The 23,546-nt window shown below is 37.7% G+C and overlaps 1 protein-coding gene and 1 pseudogene across 3 annotated transcripts in view; both read left to right on the top strand.

Moving 5' to 3' along the window:
• The window catches only part of MYO1D (myosin ID), a 342,717-nt gene that overhangs the window by 9,654 nt on the left and 309,517 nt on the right, over nt 1-23,546 (top strand). The window lies entirely within an intron of this gene.
• Nucleotides 4,329-21,993, top strand: LOC142861937 (NADH dehydrogenase [ubiquinone] iron-sulfur protein 3, mitochondrial pseudogene; annotated as a pseudogene).

Below are 23,546 nucleotides of genomic sequence, written 5' to 3'. Positions count from 1 at the left end.
ATGCACCACAGGCATACTAGTGTAAATTTGCTCAGTCTGCTTAATTTCTTTCTCATGTCTCCGTGAGATTAGTTAAAATGAAGGCCTGAGAACTTCACTTTTGAGAAATTAAATTTGTAGTATGTTACTCTTCAGGGATAAGGCAGATCTGGGGAGGGCCTGGTGAGAAACAGGCGAGGGTGCCCAAAGAAAACTTTGTTCAGTTGAAAAATTTGCGGTTTAACTTTGGACCTAGAAGAGAAAGAGGAAAAGGAATTTTTTTCTTCCTTTATTTTATGCCCAATTACAGAATTTTTGAGGCTTAAAAATCACCCAGACTGTGTGATGAATACTGTGGTCATGACATTGTGGGTTAAAGAGACATTAGTAAGGAGCTAGGTGTGGTGGCGAGTGCTTAGTAGTCCCGGCTACTCAGGAGGCTGAGGCAGGAGGATCACTTGAGCCCAGGAGTTTGAGGTTGCAGTGAGCTATGATGTCATCACTGCACTCCAGCCTGAGCAACAGAACAAGACTCCTTCTCTTGGAAAAAAAAAAAAAAAAAACTAGTGCTGATATACTTCAGAGAAAGATGGAAAATCTATAGGCACCTGAAAGCCATTGGTTTGGGCCACAAGTGAGTGCTTACCATACTGAAGGTAGCAATGGGATGTTCCATGATGCAGGAAGAGGGCAAAGTTAGGAAACATGTAGGAAATGATGGGTCTGTGTATGCAAGAGTGTGTCTGAAATATGAAGAAACCAAGTGCGGTAGCATGCACCTATAGTCCCAGCTGCTCGGGAGGCTGAGGTGGGAAGATCGCTTGAGCCCCGGGAGTTCAAGGTTGCAGTGAGCTATGATCGCACCTGTGAATAGCCACTGCACAACAGCCTGGGTAACATAGCAAGACCCCGTCTCTAAAAATATTTATAAAAAGAAAGACAATAGTGAGCCAGCCTTTGAATCCAATCATGGCTTTCAGAATTTCTTGGTGAAATAGAATAGTCTGTTTTTGGAAAGTAGATCATTTTTAAGAGAAGGTTCCAATAAGTGACTTCAGTTGCTGGAGAAGGGAATCAAGAATATCAGCTAGTTCCTTCTTGATATTTTGCCCACCTTCCAGTCTCCTTGTTGTCCTAATCTCACCCCTGAAGATGTCCCAATTTATATTCCAGGCACAGCTGCTCGTGTGGGACTGGTTACCATTATGAGTGAACAGGACTGCCTTCATTTCTCCCACCTTTCTGCTCCTTGATGCACAGTATAGAAATGGATTTCACTTTAATGAGATAAAAGCATTAATTCTAGTAAAGCTATTTTGCTTTAATAAAAAGATTATTTATTGCTGAATATACCTTTTTCCAAAGAGCCACAGGCCAGTTCAGGAGTCTAAAAAAAACATTCTGGAGCAGGTCGAAAAACATACCAAAGAGCAAACACAGCTTTCCGTTCATTCCTCCTCTCCATATATCTCCCACAGTTGTATTACTAACTCTTGGGGAAAAAACCAAATTATCACTTACTGTACATGTACAATGTTCACATAAGCGATAGAAGCAAATGAATTAGTAAAAAAAAGGCTTCATTTAAAACAATGAAACACCAAGAGAAACTCAAACATTTTTTTTTTTTTTTGCCTCTGACCACAAAGTCAGCTTTGAGTATCTTGTACAATAGAAGATCATCTGTAGCGACACCGGGTGATCCCAAATGGTTCTATCTCAGACCACTGCTTTGTGTTCACTATAAAGTTAAGAAAAATTGTATAGTCAATTAAAAAAAAGTCAAACTAAATGAAAAAAAAAAGGCTTACATTTATTTCCAATAAACTCTATCATTTGTCATGTTTCAGCTTCGGCTTTTATAGATATTTAGGTCATTTTAAGTTTATTATAAAAATAATCTTTGATAATGAGGTTGAGTTAACCTGATTCTGCCATCCTATCCTACATCCCTTATGATTAAGTTGAAAACCTTAAAAAAAATTTGAAATGAAAAATCTCTAGACTAGTTTAAATGTCAGTGAGTACATCTGTGAGTTGTTTTTTACATTCAACCTGTCTTATCAGTCTCAAAGCCTTGAGGGCAAGTCAAAGTCTTATCTTCAAGCTTATTTCTGGGTCTTAGGGACAAAATGTTTTTGTTTCTATCAACAAATGAATGAAATGAATGCATAGTTTGTCTGTGTCTTTGATTCCTGGGCTGAGCTCTACATTTATTGTATTTTGTGTATGTTTTTTTATGTATTTATAGTATCTGATTTTTCTGCTGTAACTGCAGTCTTTGTGAAGGTAGGAAAATGAAATTACCATTACTCTTGGAAAGAAATATATTTTGGGTCTTTGTGAAATAGTGGACTTCTCATTTTTCTTTTAAAAAATGTGTAGAACTCAGACATATGAAGATTGGTACCATACAACAAAGGTGGGGGAGGGGGCACTGTAATCTTGAGCAGTCTTCAGTTGCTGCTTACCTTAGAAAGTTAACCACATTTTTACCACACTGCCAAATTCTTCACAGCATTGTGATGCCTTTATATAGCTTTGTATCATTTGTTGAGTGTCTCTACGGGACATGCTTTTATACAGTGAATCCAATGGCAAAGTTCATTTAGATCAGTGCTTTTTTAAAATCTTCATTCTGTGGTGTCTTGGGCTATGGAGGTGCCTGAGGAGCAGCCTTAGATTCCAGGTAGGGGTGGAGTAGGCTTCAGGCCTGCTTTACTGCTTTCAACAGGGCAGCTCTGCTTCCACATAGTAGGGTTCCAAGGAACTTTTCATTTGGGAAAAAGTGCTATCACATTGAAACAACATCTTGCAGACTACTGTTCTAGATTATCATTTTCCAGAGGGCTTTTATCCTTGCAAACTACCAAATAAAAGAAAGAAAGAAAGAAATAAAAGAAAAGATAAAAGAAGTATGTACAGCCAAAATTCCTTTAAAAGTGGCAGTGCAATATAAAATAATGAGCAAAGGAAGTATTTCAGTTATCTGTAGACGTGTATGGCATAGCCATAAACATGGTTGTACTGTTATATATACTGTACAACTTAAACAACACACTTTTGTTCTCTGAGTCTCTATGGCCCAGTCTTAAAATGGGACTGATTCCTACATTACAAGGTTATTACATCAAATGAGATAATAGGTAGGTTGTTTATTGTTCTTAACACATAGAGGGCACTCAGATGTTTTCTCAGTTTTGCTTCCTAAGGCAGAATATAAAGAATGTGATTTTTTTCTTAATGACTTAGATCATCCTAACCATAGTTATTAACAGTTGTTTTCATGTCTTTGGTATTTACTGAGATTTGTGTAATGTTTCGTTCCACACCAAATTGATCTAAATAATTTAACTTTTTAGAATATGTGGTTAAGTTTCTATAGTTCCTTTCAATGTGCCTCCCTGTGAATTCCCTCTCCCCTCTTAATTTACAAACCTAGTCTGCTCTGGGTTTTGGCAGTCCTCTGAGCACACTGAATGCTATCAGTGTATAGAAAAGGAGTTAATATGTCCTAATGAAGACTGAGAAGTTTTCAGTCACAGAGCATGAGTTTTAAGATGTCTGTTTTTTATCTTTTCTGCTGAGAGGTATTTTTTGATTGTTTTGGCGTGTTTGGCTGGGAAGGCAATTAGGTCAAGGCTGAGTTCCAACCAGGTAAGGTGTTACTCTAAGACTTATTGCTGCTTTTGGTATTTGAATTATTTGTGTGGTTCAGCAAACAAAAGCATAATGAGTGGATTTTTCCACACTGTGTGCATTTATGATTGCTTGTTGATTTGTGGAAGGGAGCTGCTATTAGCAGAATCTGTGACTGTTTGCATCTCTACCTCTTAGGTTCCTATTTTATCTGACAACTGTGCTGAAAAGAAACCTCTTCTTTAACTTCTTGATTTATTCTAGACTGGTAGTTCCCAGATCTAGCTTTGTATCAGAATTACCCAGCTTTTGTTAATAAAATATGCAGATTCCCTAGATTCCACCTCCTGGAGATCCTGATTTATTAAGCCTCATTGATACCCAGGTGATTGTCATGTGTAGCCAGGCTGGGAGCCGCTATCCTAGGCTAGTATTTTTACTCCACAGTTGTGTTCTGTTGAAACCAAATGGAGTGTGACTGTACTGAGCTGACATAGTAACAAATGTAGCATAACTTATCCAAATAATCAGTGTTCTTAGTTCTGTTATGGTTATTAAATCAATTTAATTATTTGATAGTCACACTTTCTTCTTTATCCTTACAACAAGTTTTTGGTTCTTTCACCCTACTGTTATGGTTGTCCACTTTTAGCATACTTCATATATATATATATATATATATATATATATATATATATATATATATATATATGTTTTTCTGTGCCCAGAGTGTCCATACAAAATCATATAATCTACCATCCTTGTTACTACTTTGATGTATTTCCTTTATACTCTTTTATATACATATATAAATGTATATATTTTAAAATGGACTCTTCCCCACTTATACAACTTACCGTCTTATAAGCCTTTTTCTCATATAACATAGTATTTAAAATTTTTTTCCATATCATTAAGTTACCTTTGAAAGTATGATGGCAACCACATCTTCTTCTTTTCTGGATATGCAGGAGCAACCCAGACATAGTTCTTGCCCTCGTGGAGCTGACAAACCAGCAGGAGGGACATACTAAACTGGTAAACAAAAAAGAGGATATTCTACAAAGTGCTAGGAAGGGAAAGAGCATGGTTCCTTCATCGGGGAAATGGAAGTGGCATGTATGTATGTGTGTGTGTGAACACGCCACAAAGATCAGAAGGATAAGGAGAGGGAGAGAGAGAGTGTGTGCGTCTGTTTGTGTGCATGTGTGTGCACACGGCAGATGTGACATGGGAGAATCAGGTAGGGAAGGGTCCAGGCCAGACAAAATGAATCACATGTACAAAGCAAAGCGAGAAGAGATTTTTATATGGACAGACTCCTGGTGTGTTTCAGAAACTGTACGGCATTCAGTGAGGCTGGTGTCTCTGGGCCGAGTGGGGCAGGCAAAGTGGGGACAGGTGACAATGCAGAGCTAGTCAGGGACCACGTTTTGTCAAAAATCCCTGGGACCTAAACTCCATTAGGTACATTGGGAACTGAAGGGCTTTACATGGCTTGCAGTCACATCAAGGTGACAGCATACTTTTAAATATCTTAGGCTTCCGTTAGTTTAGCTACCAGAATCCCTTAGGTCTGATAGCTGTTCTGAATGTTAGTTTTTTTGTCAAGTTGGTGAATTGAGTGCAGATTTGACAATTACTTTCTATATATTTCCTTTACTAATAGTAAATACAAATATAGTCCTGACTTGATCTCTATAGTATAACAGCTGTTTCTTGGAGTAGGTAGCCCAAGGGCAGTGTTTTGTTGATTTGAAGTCTTGATAAGTGAGTCTTGATAATGACTAATAGGCTATAGCTGATTTAGGGGGATTTACTTTTCAGGATTTTATGCTTCAAGCAAGAGAGGAATTCTGAGCCTTAAATTCTCTGATGAAGTCTCTAAGACGTAGAATTTTAATGCCAAGAGGGAACCTTGAGGTTTCTCATCATTATATAGATGCATGATGTTAGAAACACAGACAGTATGTGATTTGTCCAGGACTGTTCACTAATATAGTGGCACAGTTATTACGGGGGCAAAAATCTGTCTCCTAGCTCTGTATTTATTTTTCTGTTTTTTTCTCTCTTCATAGCTCTATTGCTTTGCAATCAAGTAGCAATTCTTCAACTTCCTTCATTATTCCCCACTTAAACTAATTTTAAAAGATCTGAACAGATTGAAACAATGGAAAGCCTAGCAATGTGATAAGTAAACCTCTTGTTTTCTCCTAGAGGGCAACAATTTAACAATATAAAAGCAAAATAACATTGTGTTTTTAAACTTGCAGTGTGAGAAAGATGAGGGTTTTAGTAGTCTGTGTTCTGTGTCAGCATTGACCTGGGTTCTATCAGAGGAAATACAAAGACTTGCAAGTTCTACTCTGGCTCATCTCACACCTCTCCTGTGTAGTTCCCCTCATCACTCTCTATCAGAATGCTGTTGGCTGCAGCTAAAAAGAAAACTTGACCAAACTGTCTTAAATAGACAGGAAGCATGTTATGCCACACTACAAGAAGTCTGGTGATAAGAGAGGCTCTGGTCAGTCCATAAGAGCTCTGCCTCCACTTGTCTGGCTCTTTTGGCCACGCCTTTCTAGTTGTGCTGGTTTCATCCCTGGGCTGGTGGAAGATAGTTGCAGCAGTTCTGTGCATCTCCTGCAGGCACGGAAACCTGCAGAGGGGGGAGAGGCAGATGCCTGCTTGTCCTGTGCCTTTTTTTTAGGAAGCCCCTCAGAAGACTTCCTTATGTGTTTCATTTGGTCACATGACCAGTACTAATGTGTTTATCACGCTTGATTTAGAATAGTCAGGAGCTGAGGATAGGGTTCACTTTTTCTGAAGCACATGGCACTATGGAAGGGAGTAGACACCTGAACAAAGGTTCTTTTAGGAAGGAAGGAATTTTAGGGACAGAATAGGATGTTGGATAGGCAACCCAAAGTGCCTACTCTATACATTTTTACAAGCTGTGTCGACAGAATGGAGTTCATTCAGAAAAGATTGAGGGCACTTGAAACTATGTCATTTAAGGAATGACTGAAGAAATAAGGTAGGACATGATAACCAGTCTCAAATGCTTGAGTATGAATAGATTGTGTTTATTCTGGGAGACCCCAAAGACAGAATTCGTACCAGTGGGTAAAAGTGAGGAGAGGTAGGTTTGTTTCTCTGCTCCTTCTCCTCTTCTCTTCCTCCTGAAGAATTTGGACCTAAAACCACTGCGTTGGGGCAGAGCAAGGCGGGCATCTATGCCAGGGGATGGGAAGCCACAGGGGCCCAGAATAGGGTTTAGACCCCAACTTAAATAAAGGGGGGGCTTACGTAAGAGGCCCTGACTATGGAGAAGAGAGCAGACATCAGATGGGTTCCCAAAGGAGATAGTGAGTTTCTGGTCATGGGAATTTATTGAAACAGAAGTTGAAGGTTCATTCACTGAGGCTCTTATAAAGGAATGTTATACATCTGCGTGGCCTCTGAAGTCCTAAATTCTAGGATTCCAGGTGTCTATATGTATATTTTAAAGTAATAGTTGAATTTATTAAATGATGTTATACCTTCAGTTATTACAAATCAAGGGAAATTGACCTCTCATACCAGTCAACAGGTACTACTTAACGTTTTTTGCTAGAGAATGTATGTACTTAGAGCTATATATATATAACTCATTCCAAGAAGTTAAATGATGTAATTGGAGAGAAATGACATAAAAAGATATGTAACCCCTATAAAGTAGCATATAATAAATGCCAGATGATTAGTACCACTATTTTACAGTTCACATGAGGAGGAAATTTCTGTGAGCTTTGGTGGTTAAGGAAGGCCATTATAGCTGAGTGTCGGAGCAAGGATAAGACTTAGGTATGCATGAAGTAAGGATGGCAGGGGAGAACATTCCATGCAGAGTGCTTTTGTGCATGGACATGATGTGTTTAGGGATGATGAGAAGACTTATCTGACAGATTTGGAGGATTCACATAGAATAGCTCTCCCTTAAATTCAGTATAGTTGGGAAGATGGGACTAGCTTCTATAAAAGGTAAAGTGGGAAGAAAACATTATTGGGGCAGATACCAGGCATCAGGCACAGTGTTAGGTAGTTTTCATTCATTCATTTATTCATCTCTTTTAATCTATTCGGCCTTATAGGTGTTATGCTGATGTGGAAAAGGTGTTCAGAGAGAGAGAAATTGGCTGTCTCGAAGTCATATTGCTAATTAAGAAGCAGTTTGTATTTGAAACCAGATTGGCATGACTTCAAAGCGAATAATCCCACTGCTTCTCACACATGGAAAGAATAGAGAACAATGATACAGATTTGGAAGTGATGTCTACATGTGTAGAGTATTGGAAAATGGAGAATGTTTCTCAACATTTCTTCTCATGCTGAGATTGAGGTGCTCATAGAACATGCCTATGAGATCTAAATGATCAAAAATGAACATTATGAAGTGTGAAAAAAAGGCCAAGGACTGAACCTTGGGAGACATCTATATTTAAGGGACAGTTGGAATAATGACCCTAAAAGGAGCCTGAAGAGGAGTTTCCAGGGAGGTTGGAAAAAAATGGGAGAGTGTGATATCACAAAAGCCAAGAGAAGAGAAAGTGCTCAGCAAAATTGAGCAAAGGTCAAAGAAGATAAGGATGAAGAGGTGTCCATGAGATATAGCATCAAGGAGGGCATTGGCAACTGTAATGAGAGTGGTTTCAGTTGAGGGGGTAGAGGTAGAAAACAATTTGCAGCAGATTGAACGAGTAAGTGGTATAAGGCGTTCAAGAATTTTTTTGTGAAGGAAAGGAGAGAACGCCATAGCTACAGAAGGTTGTAGATGGATTTTTGTTTTTCTGCTAGTTTTTAAGCCTTGAGAGTTGAGCATGAATAAATAGTGATGGGACACAGGCAGCAGAGAGAGAAAGAAGTTTGAGAGAAGAGAGAGTCTAACGCAAAGGGTTAGATCCCTGAGCGAGATATGAAGCACCTGAATCCAGAGAAGCAGGGATGAGTAGGAGGATGAAGGCTCCTGTGCTTGTTGCCTAATTGTCTATATCTCTCCTATAAGAAGTCTTTGTGTGCTGGGGCAGGGTGGTTTTACTTATACTGTGGTAAGTACTGTGTGGTCTACACCATTTCCAAAAAACATCATCCAAGAACAGCATCTGCATGCACATTCTGAATGATGGCACCCAGAATATATTCTGTTGAAAGCTGCTCAATTTGGTACTGTCTTTATAATGCTATCTGTTTTGAAATGTCTTCCTTATAAATGAGAGTAAAAGGAGAAGAAAGGAATGAGAATGAATACACTCTCAGCCAGTGAAGCTAGTCCTGCAGACTACCATGGTGTGGGTCAGTGAGTGTTAGTGCCACAGACAGCCTCATCCAAAGAACCTTCTGTCATACTTCTCAGTGCTGAGTATGTTTTGCAACATGTATTATTCACTGTCAGGGCCTCTTTTTCTGCCATTTATTTTGGGTTCTGAAGACCTATTTTGATATGTAATAGCTGACAAAGATGTCTTAAGTAAATGAATGATATGAGGCATGCAAAAAAAAATAAATAAAAAATAAAAAGTAGTACTAGACCAGCAGTGTAGAAATAAAGGAACAGTATTATGTTAGATGTTAAAAATGCAATAAGGAGTAGGAGCCAAAACCTGAGAAGAACACAAATGTCCATCAGCAGTGGTATGGAAAAATAAATTGTGGTATTCATACAAGAGAATACAAGATAACAACAAAAGTGAATGAACTACAGCTACATGCATCAGCATGAATTAATCTTACAATCATAACACTGAGCAAAAGAAGCCAGACACAAAACAATACCTACTCTATGCTTCCATTTATATAGAATTCAAAACCAAGCAACACTAATCTATGGTGTTAAAAGTCAGGATAATGGTTGTTTTTGGAGACATGAGAGGGAGCCGTGTGATTAGGAGGCTACAGGAGGGCTTCTGGGTTGCTGGTAGCAGTCCTATTGACAAAGGCGGTGGTTACAGGTACTTACGACGTGTGCATTTTTATGTATGTATATTATACTTCAATAAAATGTGTTTTAAAAAAAGACAACGAAGAGCCCTCAAGGAAATGGTTGAGGAAACAGTATAAAAATCAGCAAGTAATTAAGGTTTGATAGAAATGCTTTGACCTTGTACATGGCATCATAAACCTCTTTGCAGCCGACGAGGATTAACGAACAGTTTTATGGAGGTGAGCTGAAGGTATGTCATGACTTCAGTGTATTTGCAGAGACTGGAAGAGCAACTACCAATATAAGGTGTGTGAGAGAGTGTGTGTGTGAGAGAGAGAGAGGGGCTGTACTCACACACACACACATACATATTTGTATATCATACATTGGCATCTCCATAGGGACCACAGTAAACTACTCCATATAGTGTGCAGGTTCAGCCAGTGCACTTATTCCAGGAAGCTCTATTTCCAATTCACGTATTCTGTAGCTATAGTTAAGGACTTTATTGTGCCTATTCAACTTTACCCTGTGTTCACTGCTTCTCCTCCACTCATGTTCTAATTTCATTTTGAGTATTAGATGCCTTTCAAGAATTACACATTTAAGGGATGTTTTTATTCCCAAGATGTGTTTAACTGGCTCACTTCGTCCGTGTTTAGGGAGTACAGTCTAATTCTGATGTGAGTTTGTCAAATAAAATTAAATCTACATAAAGTATATAGTGTATTCCAAAGTGAAGCAATAATTATTTTTAAATTATTTGTTGTTTGCACTTGGCTTCATCAGTGATTTCCTCCTTTAGCCCAGAAAAAGCTGAAGTTGATTCTTTAGATGTGCAAACTTCTCACATTCAGGTTTATTTCAGGTGGAACTTTTGCTTTTCTTGGAGGAAGGTGACTCACTTGTGAGGAATTTTGAATGGCTAAGTAAGGAAGAGATCTGTTTTTCAGAGTTTCATAAATTTTTACTAGTCCCTACTATGCCAAGATCCATTTTTATTCCTTCATAACTCCTTATGAGTTAGATCTCCATGATGATTCTGATTAATAAACTAAAATTTCCGTGGGTTACCTATTGCTTATGTTTGGAATGAATGTAAAGGAAACTCTCCATGAAGGAAAAGGAGATTTTGTTTTTCTTTAGTTTGGACTGATTGCAGTATGGTAATGTTGTTGACATTGCTAGTAAAAATAGTATTTGGCTTTTTTTCTGTTTTGGGGAAACTAGGATAATTTTTGCCTATATTTGAAACCAGTAGCCATGAAAGGTGACTTTTAAGCTTGTACCTCGGGAAGATATTTTTTAAAAAAAGGTTGGGGGAAGATTCGAATAGTTAAGTTTAAAACATGCATACTTTAAACATGAATGTAAGATAGTGTTGTGAACTTGAGGCAGATAAGATGCTTCATAATGTTGAACTTATTATTTGTTTCAATAACTTGTTGGGTAAATTTGCCATCTTGCATATGTTGATTCTGGAGCATTGGTTCAATTGTGTGAAAAAAAAATCCATAAACTGTTAATCCATTGTGTACTTTTTTTGTTTGTGAGCCAAATCATTCATTTACACATTTAGCACATTTAATTATCCATCAACTATATGCTACATTTTAGAGATACGAGGATGAATAGAATATCTTGTCCTCACTCCTGTGTAATCCTGGTCTAGAGGGAAAGACAGACATGGAAATAATTACATCAGTGTGATCCATGCCATGATAGAGACATGGATGGCATGCTAGAGGAACTCAGAGGAGGATGCATCTAACTGTTTCTGGGAAGTAAAAGAAAGCTTCCCAGAGGAGATATTTTAACTGAAGGATGAGTAGAAAGTTGATAGGTGGCGTAGAATAAGTTCATGAAGACCAGTGCTAAAGATTTTTATTTTATTATGTGGTGATGGGGAGCCATTGAAGGGTTTTAATTAGGAAAATGACTTAATCAGATTTACATTTTTAAAAAGACTGGTGTTAATGAGGGGAGAATGTAATCACATGGCTAAAGCTGGAAGTAGAGACCGTTTAGGAAATGATTGAAAGAATCCAGGTGAGATTAGTGAGGAAGTGTGTAGGACAAGAGACATACGGAGGCATAGTTTTGATGTGTATTGAGGAGGCAGAACCGATCGGCCTTGGTATTTCATTGGATATTGATGGACCAAGAATCTAGTCTGGCCCACCTAGTTACTGTAAGTAGGACTTTGAGGATGGTCGTGCTGTTTGCAAAGGCTAGACATCTAAGAGGAAAGGATGTATCAGTTTCTACTCCCATTACCAGGAGTGTGAGTTGGAGGTTATGATAACACGTTTGTGAGTCGTTCCTTGGAACTGTCTAGTAGCTGTACTGTACCGTACAGTTATGAAGCTTAGTAGTGTGGTGTGTGCTGGGGACACAGGTCGCAGAGTCATTTGCACGTGATGACATTTGATGCTTCTGAGGTGTTTGAGATTACCCGTTGGAGAATATGTAGAGTGAGACGTAAAGGCACATACCACCTTTCAAAAAAAGAGTTTTGGCCCTTTGATTTGATTTGTTTCTCAAAAATATTTTCATTTTTTCTCTCAATATATAAGTGAAATACATGATCCTTGTGTAAAACTTGGAAAGTATAGAAATGTATAAAGATAGTAAGATACACCCATACATAATTCAATTCTCATTCCCCAAGAAAATCACTGTTAACAGTGATTTGGAATATTTGGAATATTTCCTTCCAGACTTTTTCCTATGCATATATTTTCCACATAATTGAGATGATACTATATAGACAATTTTGCACCATTATTTTTTTCCCTTTAAGATTAGTTCAGGCATGGTATCATCTTATTAATATTATATATAACATTACATTTAATGTTTCTGTGCAAGGATTATTTCTCTTTTCCTCATTTAAGATCACAATGCTTTCTAAGTATGGATTTCTAGAGATAGAATAACTTGGTTAAAAGGTATAAACAAATATAAAACTTTACATTTTATCAATTGTTTTTAAAAGTGGGTGTATCAATTTCTACTCCCACTGCCAGACAGTTCTAACATTTAAGGGTTTATGGGAGGAAGGGTCAATAAAAGAAGTAGCTGAAGCAGAAAGTAACAATGTGTGATAAACCAATGGAGGAGAGAATTCCCAGAAGGAAGCATCAGCAGTAGTAAATGCTGTAGAGAGGTCACATAAGCAAAGAGTGGAAGAGCCTGTTGGGTTTGGTGGTGGGAGATGTTGGTATAATGGTAGGGAGTTGGCCAGGTTGCAGTGAGCTGAGGAGTAGAAGTAGATATGGTTTATTCCAGAATCTTAGCTGTGAAGGCAGTTTTAACTAGAGGGGCTGACTGCCTTTTGATAAAAAGTGTTGTGTTGTTTGTTTTTAAAGATGGAAGGTCTTAGGCATGATTGTGAGAATTGGAGTTGATAATTGATGAAACAAGATGCTTAAGGAAGTGAGAGAGGATGGGGTCCAGAGCTCTGGGGCAGGAAAAAGGATGGTCAGGATCAGAGTGGATGTGGTCAGCTGGTAGGAAGTCAGAGGAGTTTCTGTCTAATAGATTTTATTTTACTCTGTGAAATAGAAGGCAAGATATTGGCTGAGAGTGAGGGGACTGGTAGAAACATCGGCTAGACGCGAGGGAGAATGAGTTTACCTTCTGATGTGGGTAACAGTCAAGGGAGCTGTTTCGGGACAAGTACAAGGATCACTGAACAATGCCAGAGGTCCTTCTGACATTGAAAACCACGGATTTATAGAGCTCTCAATCTGTCAATCTGGGAGCTTTCTTTGGTAGTACTTAGAAGAAGTGCTGGGGAGAAGTGAAATAAACTGTTGGTCATCTGAAAAAAAAACCCGTTTGTTTTTTTTACAAGAATATTTAACTAACTTAAATTTAAAGTAGGTACAGGAAGGTTTACTCTCTCATAAATGAGAAAAAAGGAACAGAGATTGACTCCCATGGAATGATCAAACCCAGTCGAAGACTTGATATGACTCCGTTTCCCTCAAATTCATTAATGCTTACATTTAAGTTTTAGAAAAGTTGGTATATCCTTGTGGTATATATCTTAAACAAAAAAGGAAAAAAATAGGATGCATAAGGTTGAATTGGGAGAAGAGAAAAAAGGCAGCATTACTCTGTTATTCCTGTGCAAAATTACTTAATCTTATTGGAAGTCCAGCCAGTGCTTAGTCAGTGGAAGTGCAGAGAAACAATGAAAAAGAAGGCAAATAGAGCACTTACAAAAGCTTTTTGGTTTTTGTACTGCTCAGACTTTTTTTGTGTGTGAAGCCTACTTAAAAAAATTACTATCAAATATAATTTGTTTCACAGTAAAATGGCTGCATTCTTTGATACCTTGCTGTGCAAATGGTAAAAGAACAATATGACAGTTCAGGGCTGATTTGTATGATACATTGGAGGATGGGCATTTACATCCATTTAAATATCAGTGGATAATTATTATTTTTGTGAGAAAATTTCACGTGGTTTGAGTCTCTCTTAAAATATTGTAAAGAAATAATTTCTCTATTAAACTTACTATCATTTTTCTCTTGCGTGGTTTTGAGTGACATCAGTTTTCAAAGGATGTAAACAACCATTCTTAGGAACAGTAGCTATTAAATTGCTTTGAAAGCTAGCTGCTTGACAATGATGAAAAAAAATGTTATTTCCCAAAGGATTGCAGTAAGACTGATGATTTTTATGCCAGTGGAAGGCCAGTTTTTACCACAAAAATTTCCCTGTAACCTTTCATGATTGAAAACATATTACTTGCTATTCAAAAACACAGGCAAATTAGTGAGGAGAGTTTCTAAAAGCAGCTCAAGGGTTAGACATATAATTTGTGGATGACTTGTCATGATAGTAAAGTGTATTTCCTTCTGTATTTTGTTTTAAACTGTAGAAGGGACATGAAACTCCACAATTCAGGCTTCAGACATGTTTTTACAGCTGTAAGATGAGCACACTTAATTTTTAAGGGACTTCTTGTTCCAAGTGCACGTCTTACTACATAACGTTTATTTCTAACAATGTATTTCTTCTCTCTATAGTATATGTTTATGTAACTTTGCATGGGTACCTAAGAATATTAGGGAGCTTGGCATTGTCTGTGAAATGGTCATCAAGGAACTTCTTTATTACAGGGCTTATTCTCTTAAAGCATATGCTTGAAGGAACAGACATGAGACATGGGACTGCTGTGTTGAATGAGTTCAGCTACATGCTATGTCAAAAAGGGTGTGTGTGGGGGAGGCTGTAGTTAGGCGGTAACTGCACCAGTTCAAGCTGCAAGTCCTCACTGCCTGACACCACACTAAACAAGAGTGTGTTCTGCTTTATGGAGTGAATCAGTTCTAGATCTGGCATAACCATGAGAGAACTAACAATGGAGCATGGTGACCCCTCAAGCACACTAATAGTCTCTCTAACATCCAGAACGTTGTCTTCTTGATCACTCTGAGACTGGACTACCATAGAACTACATTTTTTTCTTAAGGAAATGTAAAGAGAGATGAATTAACTTTTGGGGGGTAACTTTTTGCTTTGACCTAGTTTAAAATTTCAGAAAAATTATCAGAGCTTTCGTGTAGTTTTTATCCAAATTAACAGTTGTTTGATATTTGCTTTATCACTCGCATACCCATATACCAGTATTTGAGAGTGAGTTGCAGACTTCATGTTCCTTTACTCCTACTAATGCAGTGTGTATTTCCTAAGAACAAGGAGAGTCTTTTACATAACCACAGCATAGTTACTAAATACAGGAACTTTTATGTTGGATTAGGTAAGAGTCTCATACCAAAGTCCATATTTAGATTTTGCCAATTGCTCCCAATAATATTTTTTATAGCATTTCTTTTCCTGGTCCAGGATTCATATCATGTCTCTACTCTCATTTAATCTGAAGTGAATTAACTGTTTTAAGTGGAATGGAGGGGCCACAGTTTTCATGCATGCATTTCCATTTCAGCATCTTCTCTGAAATAGAATGACAGGAGATGTTCTATAGCAGGTACTCTGGAAGAAATGCTTGCACTTTATGGCTTCTCAGGTAGTACCCTTTTCAGCAGACGAATTCATTTTGTGAAAGCATTGGTTCTTACTAAGTCCTATTAGATAGGTGCTGTTGTGTGCTGAGGACAATATTGAGCTTTCTTTGGTTCAAACCATCTTTTAAACATGGAATCACTATTTCATTTCACTGGGAGATGAGTCCTGATGACACAGTTCCAAAGTTCTAAAATATGTCCTGCAGCTTTTCATCAGCTGAGTAAAAATGGTAAGTGCCCACCATCTTTCTGCTTGAGGTCAGTGATTCAGTTTCTTTTCATTGGGCTATAATTATTCCCAGAAGTATGTGAACAACGCAGCATATACATTCTTGCGATTCCAAAATCACTGATAACCTTCACCATGTTTGTTCCATTGGGGTTGCACGACAGTTTTTGGTGCTGATGTTCCATTCTGTGAAAGGTAGGCAGAGTTGACTTTCTGCTTCTAATTCATTCCCACAACATATGAAGAATTCCTACATTAGATTTTCTCTTAAAAGATTCATGGCCTACATAGAATCAACTAAATTCAGCATAGTTTTTAAAGGATTATTTTGTTTTCTATTATGATTCTATAGATTCTACAAAGATGAGAATTATGCTATCATCTAATCTCCCTGTTCTGTCTTGATTATTTCAATTTTTATAAATGTTGGCTGCAGAAGGATATAATGTTCTTCTCAAAGTATACCTAGCTAATGTGTTTTCTTGATATTTATATTGTCAGTCTGTTTCCCTTTTTAATGATTTGAAAATGTTTGATAGGTTTTGTACATAAAATTAAGTTTTGATAACTAATTGTTGTAATTTACTTTTCCAAGAATATATTTGTTTCAGATTGTAGAATTTCAACACATAAAGCACAACATTAGACCTTTCACTACCAAACACATCTAGATACTTACTCACTTGTAGGTAGTTTATACATGTTGGTAACTGAATGTGACATGCTTTGTTTATATTGCTGACTGCTATGCTGATCAGATATAACTATAATAGTAATGTATGTGATTACATAATATACATGCATTTTTTGGTTAATGCCTGAGATGATGCTGAAGTGGCTAATCTGCCATTTGGCCTTTCAAATGCCAAGACCAAAGCCACAAGAGGGTGTTACTCTCTCAGCTGACTTTTCATCTTGTTTTAATAAGCCCAAATTGCTTTGAAGGTCTGTTCCTGCACTCTGAGGCACAAAGCCTGTGTGGGGCAGGGGAAGATACCAAAATAAAATCTTAGTTCTATTAAAAGAAAGTAGAGGGTGAATAGGTGCTAGTAGGCAAACCTCAGAGTCCACTCTGCCACCCTGCAGGCTCTCCTTGTGCTCCTCTCCCACTATTCACTACTCTTTAGCTACCCCAGCCACCTTTGTTACCCTAATTCAGCAGGGTTTTTTTCCCTACAGAATTTTAGAAACTCATTCCATGTAGAGTAAGATCCTCAAATATTATTTTCCTTTCTTTCAAGAGGGTAAAGCAAGGGTGTAGAAAGCTACCACATGAGTGGAATATGTTATTGGAGTGAGAATCACATCATTTCTGTGATGATGGAAATATGTAATATTCTACACTATACTGTCCCAACACAGTAACCACTAGCCACATGTGGCTATTGAGCCCTTCAAATGTGGCTAGTGTGACTGAGGAATAGAATTTTTTATTTTATATCATTTTAATTAATTTAAATTTAAATAGCCACATGTGGCTTGTGGTTGTAATATTGAACTGTGCAGGCTAGCACTGTCACTCCCCAATCTAAGACCCTGGACACATCCCTCCAGCTCTCCTCTTCAGGCCATTTATATAAAAGTATCAGTTATGCTTCCCTGTCTTCTTCATGTACTTGAGAACCAAATATGATTGCAGATATAAGGGCTCTTTGGAAATCATTGATTGAAAATATAAAATGACATTATCAATATTATGATACCTCTGTCTCTTTTCATAGCAAAGCTGAAAGCAATACTTTTTGTTGATGATCAAGGTCCTATTCTCCTGTTCTGTTGAGTATTTTTTTTTTTAAGTGAGATAAACCTGGAATCTATTGTGTGAATGTAGAGAGGAAGCACAATTAAAATAATGTATTATTGTTGAACTATTTATTGTTGAACCTTATTAGCTCTTAAAAAGGTTTGAGGCCGGGCGCGGTGGCTCACGCCTGTAATCCTAGCTCTTGGGAGGCCGAGGCGGGCAGATTGCTCAAGGTCAGGAGTTCAAAACCAGCCTGAGCAAGAGTGAGACCCCATCTCTACTATAAACAGAAAGAAATTAATTGGCCAACTGATATATATATATAAAAAATTAGCCGGGCATGGTGGCGCATGCCTGTAGTCCCAGCTACTCGGGAGGCTGAGGCAGAAGGATCGCTCGAGCCCAGGAGTTTGAGGTTGCTGTGAGCTAGGCTGACGCCACGGCACTCACTCTAGCCTGGACAACAAACCGAGACTCTGTCTCAAAAAAAAAAAAAAAAAGGTTTGAAAGTGAAAATTGAAGATGTTTTTAAATGAAACTTCTATATATATAAAATAATAGTCTTTATTATTATTATTTTTTTAAGGAGTCAAGATAGAAAGTTACAAAGAGGAAAGTAAAAATCACACAAAATCTCACCAGCCAGAATAACCATTGTTGGGATTTTGGTGTAGCCTTCCAGATTTTTTTCTTGTATGTTTGTAACATTTTGGAAACACAAATACGGGAATATGCTGCTTTAACCAGCATTTTTTAGAGGGTGTATTGTTGACATTTTAATGTGTCAGTAGATATACATCTACTTTAAAATATCTCTAGATTTCTAATTACGAATATAATACAAAGTTATACAAAATTCAGAAAGCAAACATTACATAAATATAAAATTTACACAGAGAAAGTCTCCAAGAATTCATACCCCACATGACATTATCATTTGGTGCATATATTACCTTACAATTTATTTTTATTACCTTACCTTAAAATGTATTTTTATAAAATAGATCATACTATACACACTGTTCTTAAACTTCTTTTTTTCACTAGTCAGCATGTTTTATACATTTATTTTTGAACTATATTATTCACTGTGTTCCATATAATATAATACTTAACCAATTTAATGGTGAGCTGATACCAATTTTTTGCTAATAAAGATATTCTGACAGAGAAGCGTGTGTGTATGTATTGTATATATGTATGTGTATTGTAAGTGTGTATGTACATAGGTGTGTATATATTTGTCTTTTTTTCTTAATATAGATTCCTAGAAGTAAAATAAGAAGTCAAAGTGTATGCAAATTTAACATTTTCATATTTATTGCTAGATTGCATATAGAAAGGTGGCATCAGTTCAAAAGAGAACGAGAGGGGGGAAATGGGCATTTATTGAAACCTTAAAATCTGTACCCCCATAATATGCCAAAAAAAAAAAAATTAAAAAAAAAAAAAAAAAAAGAGAATGAGAGTGTCTCCAGAATGGGTATTGTCATATTCATTTGGGGGCAAAAACATTTTACTGTTGTTAATGGATTTTCTCCATGTTAATCCTAGATTGAAATGTAGCTGAGTTTTTGTATACTTCCTTAGGAAATTATAGATCCTATATTTTCCCTGTAGGACTTTGATGAAACCTACTGCCTTTCCTTCAGTTCTGACTCCTGGATTTATAAACTACTCCTTCCTTCCTTATCTCCATCTCTTCATTCCCCTAAAGGTGTAGGGGAAAAGAAAACTTAGTGACTTTGGATTTCCTTGGCATACTACATAGAAAACATGATTTACAGATTCATTTTGTATTTCTTTTTAACACCCTACATTTACTTTGTGTTTTTTAGCTCATGCACATGTGATATTTGTACAATTTTAAAAAGTAATAAAAGCAAACATATCAAAATGATTAGTTTTATTTTTCTTGTTTTGCGTTATGTATTTGGCCTAAGTGTTGGAATTACAGAAGGGGAACAAGGAGGGATTGTGAATACATGTAAAGTGGCACCAGACTTTTGTATTCTTTTTATCATGAAATCATGTTTTCTCTGAGAGATTGTTCTGAAATGTTCTGAGTACTCTTATTTTCAACCCACAAAATGACAGAAACCATTGCTGTATGTTTTTCTTCATGTTTAGCTAATACGAATGAAAATGAACTAAAAGTTTAAAAAACATTTTAAAAATAGAAAACATGATTTAGTGACTAAAAACCATAAGACTAGTAGTCACTACTAAGCATTCCGTTTGATTCATTCAACATTCCATTACTAGTTATGGGAGGTTATTGTGTGGCTTTGAATAAGTTTCATATAAGCACACTTCTCCATTTTCTGCTTAGTCACAGGAGTTTGTTCTTTATGGATATTCCTTGTGGGAGATAAGCTTTAGGATAAGAAGGTGGTGTCCACTTCTTTGGCTGGCTGAATACTTTAAATAAAGAGTATTTCATGCCCTCAGCTGCCTGGTCTGCGTCCGGGGAACATGTCGGTGAGGTGGCCAGGGTCTGGTGGCGCAGGCTTGCTGGGGCCAAGGCGCTGGCCAGGGGAGCTGGGCGACCGTCAGTGCTGTTGTTGCCAGTGAGGAGGGAGAGTGCTGCAGCCGACACATGCGCCCCACTGTCAGACCACAGAATGATGTGGCCCACAAACAACTCTCAGCTTTTGGAGAATTTGTGGCTGAAATCCTGCCCAAGTATGTCCAACAAGTTCAGGTGTCCTTCTTCAATGAGTTAGAGATCTGCATTCATCCTGATGGAGTTATCCCAATGCTGACTTTCCTGAGGGATCACCCCAATGCACAATTCAGATCCTTGGCTGACTTGACAGCAGTGGATGTCCCAGCTGGGCAGAACCGTTTTGAGATTGTCTACAACCTACTGTCTCTGCGCTTCAACTCACGGATCCGTATGAAGACCTACACAGATGACCTGACGCCCATTGAATCCATTGTCTCTGTGTTCAAGTCAGCCAGCTGGTATGAGAGGGAGATCTGGGACATGTTTGGAGTCTTTTTTGCCAACCATCCTGACCTAAGAAGGATCCTCACAGATTATGGCTTTGAGGGACATCCTTTCCGGAAAGACTTCCCTCTATCTGGCTATATGGAGTTACACTATGACAATGATGTGAAGCGGGTGGGGGCTGAGCTGGTGGAGTTGTCCCAAGAGTTCTGCACGTTTGACCTGAATAGCCCCTAGGAGGCTTTCCCTGCCTATCGTCAGCCTCCTGAGAGTCTCAAACTTGAAGCTGGAGGCCAGAAGCCTGAAGCCAAGAAGTCTGAATCCAAGTAGCTCCGTGGAAGGCATATTGGTCTAGAAAATGCCTTATCTATAATTGTCTGTGTAAATAAATTTCTACTTAGGCTCACCAAAAAAAAAAAAAAAATTTCTTAAGTTCCAAACACACACACACACACACACACACACACACACACACACACACACACACACAGAATTTGGCTTAAAAATTGAATTTAAGAAGAATTATTGTCCTTGAATAGAAATAGAAAACAAATGATAGTATAACTATGTAGAATAAAAAAACTTGTATATTGAAAGAAGTAGTGATTTGGGTTAGGTCTAATCTTGGGGACTTTTCTAGAAGAAAGTGGATAATTACCTGGATTTTGAGATTGGTTAGATTTTGAAGTCTGGGCACATGGAATGGAGAAGCACATTCTGAATCAGAGTGGGGAGAAGGTTTGTAAAACACCACAGATGAAATTCTAGGGGCCAGCAACATCTTGGAAATGGCACACAGCTTTGTCGGTAGATCACCTCAGTTAAGAAAGAATGCAGGTCGTTCATGGGAAGAAAAGAGAGGGAGAGAGAGGTGCCTCTTAAAGTGTATAAAGTATCTAAATGTAAAGACTTTGAGGAATAACTGAATATTTCTGGTCAAGAAAAATATCGGAAAACTCATCGGTCCAGTGTGCAGCCAACTGCTAAGAAGTGTAAGTGACCCCTGTCCACTGGGGCAGTGCTGGGATTTGCAGTCAGCTGAACTAATCATATTTCACATCTCCTGTGTTCTTGGTTATTGCCCCAAATGCCATCTGTTTTCTTGTTCTAGTATTGCTTTTTTTTTTTTTTATTAACTAACTCTATAACTACTTTATTTATTTATTTATTTTTTTAATTTCGGCATATTATGGGGGTACAGATTTTAAGGTTTCAATAAATGCCCATTTCCCCCCCTCCCTCCACAAGTCTGAGTCTCCAACATGACCATCCCCCAGATGGTGCACATCTCACTCATTATATATGTATATACCCGCCCCCTCCCCCCTGCCCAGTACCCTATTACTGCAGTACCTATGTGACCACTTAGGTGCTGTTCAGTTAATACTAATTTGCTGGTGAGTATATGTGGTGCTTGTTTTTCCATTCTTGGGAAACTTCACTTAATAGTATGGGTTCCAGCTCTAACCAGGAAAATATAAGATGTGCTATATCACCATTGTTTCTTAGAGCTGAATAGTACTCCATGGTATACATATACCACATTTTATTAATCCATTCTTGGATTGATGGGCACTTGGGCTGTTTCCACAGCCTTGCAATTATGAATTGTGCTGCTATAAACATTCGAGTGCAGGTGTCTTTTTTGTAGAGTGTCATTGGATCTTTTGGGTAGATGCCCAGCAATGGGATTGCTGCATCAAATGGTAGATTCACTTGTATCGCTTTAAGGTATCTCCATATTGCTTTCCACAGAGGTTGAACTAATTTGCAGTCCCACCAGCAGTGTAGGAGTATAGAATTTTTTTATTTCCATCTTGATTTCTTCATTTATGAAGTAATCATTTAGTAGGAGGTTGTTTAATTTCCACGTTTTTGTGTAGAAATGTGAGTTTCTGTTAGGGTTGATTTCTACTTTTCTTCCACTGTGATCTGAGAAGGTACGTGGTATGATTTCTATTTTTTTAAATTTCTTGAGATTTACTTTGTGTAAATCTCTAGGATATGGTCAATCTTAGACAATGTCCCGTGAGCTGATGAGAAGAACGTATATTCAGTGGATTTTGGGTAGAATGTCCTATAGATGTCAGTCAGACCCAGTTGTTCCAGGGTTTTGTTTAAGTCCATTATTTCTTTATTAATTTTCTGTTTGGAGGATCTGTCTTGTGCCATCAGTGGGGTGTTGAAATCTCCGGTGATTATGGAGTTGCTATTAATCCTTTTGCTTAGATCCAGTAAGGTTTGCTTTATGAAACTGGGTGCACCTAAGTTGGGTGCATATATATTTAAAATTGTTATCTCTTATTGAAGTGTGCTCTTCACCATTATAATGACCCTCTTTGTCTTTTACTACTTTTGTTGGTTTAAAAACTAAATCGTCTGAAATTAGAACTGCCACGCCAGCCTTCTTTTGGCTTCCACTTGCCTGGAATACTGATCTCCACCCTTTTACTTTTAGTCTATATGCATCCTTGCAGGTTAGATGTGTTTCCTGAAGACAGCATATACTTGGCCTGTATTTTCTTATCCATTCAGCCAGCCTATGTCTCTTGAGTGGAGAGTTTAAGCCATTCACATTTATTGAGAGAACTGATAGGTAAGGTAGATTACTGTTCATTCTGTTGGGTTGGATGTTGTTGCTTTGATTTCTCTCTTGAGCCATTATTATCTGGCCTTTAATCTTTGGGTTTTAGTTGTTTTTATATTCGTGAGTTTTTATTATGTTGTTCCATGCGTAGCACTGTTTTGAGTACTTCTTGTAGGGCTGGTCTTGTCTTGGTGAATTCTCTGAGACTTTGCTTGTCTGATAATGTCTTTATTTCTCTTTCATATATGAGCTTAGTTTTGCAGGGAATAAGATTCTAGGCTGGGCATTGTTTTGTTTCAGAAGAGTGAGAATGGGGCCCCAGTCTCTCCTTGCTTGTAAAGTCTCATTAGAGAAGTCTGGTGTTATGCAAATTGACTTTCCCTTGTATGTCACTTGCTTCTTTTGTCTTACAGCTCTT

Source organism: Microcebus murinus, chromosome 18 (genome assembly GCF_040939455.1).
Source record: "Microcebus murinus isolate Inina chromosome 18, M.murinus_Inina_mat1.0, whole genome shotgun sequence".
Classification (NCBI taxonomy): domain Eukaryota; kingdom Metazoa; phylum Chordata; class Mammalia; order Primates; family Cheirogaleidae; genus Microcebus; species Microcebus murinus.
The sequence above is the reverse complement of the archived record's forward strand: the minus strand, read 5'-3'. Positions and strand labels throughout refer to the sequence as shown.